Source organism: Gavialis gangeticus, unplaced genomic scaffold (assembly GCF_001723915.1).
Source record: "Gavialis gangeticus isolate Ggan-Ray unplaced genomic scaffold, GavGan_comp1, whole genome shotgun sequence".
In the NCBI taxonomy this organism is placed as follows: Eukaryota; Metazoa; Chordata; order Crocodylia; family Gavialidae; genus Gavialis; species Gavialis gangeticus.
In genome coordinates, this window is record NW_017729033.1 from 23,562,115 (window position 1) to 23,562,722 (window position 608).

A 608-nucleotide genomic window follows, 5' to 3' on the forward strand; every position below is an offset into this window, starting at 1 on the left:
GCAGTCCCTCAGCTTGCCCACCAGAATTGGGTGGGACACCGTGTCGAAGGCCTTCTGGAAGTCCAAGAAGGTGACATCGACTTCCTCCTTCACATCTAAGCTCTTGGTTACTTGGTCATAGAAAGAGACCAGGTTAGGCAGGATCGGCCTGGCATAAACCCGTGTTGGTTACCCCTCAACCTCACTTCCGTTGCAGGGCTCTCACAAATGTGGCCCTTGATAATTTTTTCAAAGACCTTCCCCAGGATAGAAGTGAGGCTGACTGGCCTGTAGTTGCCAGGCTCTTCCTTCCTCTCCTTCTTGAAAATAGGGACCACACTGGCCCTTTTCCAGTCCTCAGGGACTTGGCCCGAGCACCAGGAGTCCTCGAACAGCCGTGCCAATGGTTCCGCAATGACACCAGCCAATTCGCTCAGCACACACGGATGAAGGTCATTCAGGCCCGCTGACTTGGACACATCTAAGTCCTCCAGGTAATCCTTAACTAGGTCTGAACTAACAGTCGGGGGACTTGCATCCTTCCCGGGCCTCTCCACGCTATCACCCGAGAGCACCCCATTGTCAGCAGACAGGAACACGGAGGCAAAGAACTTGTTGAAGAGTTCTGC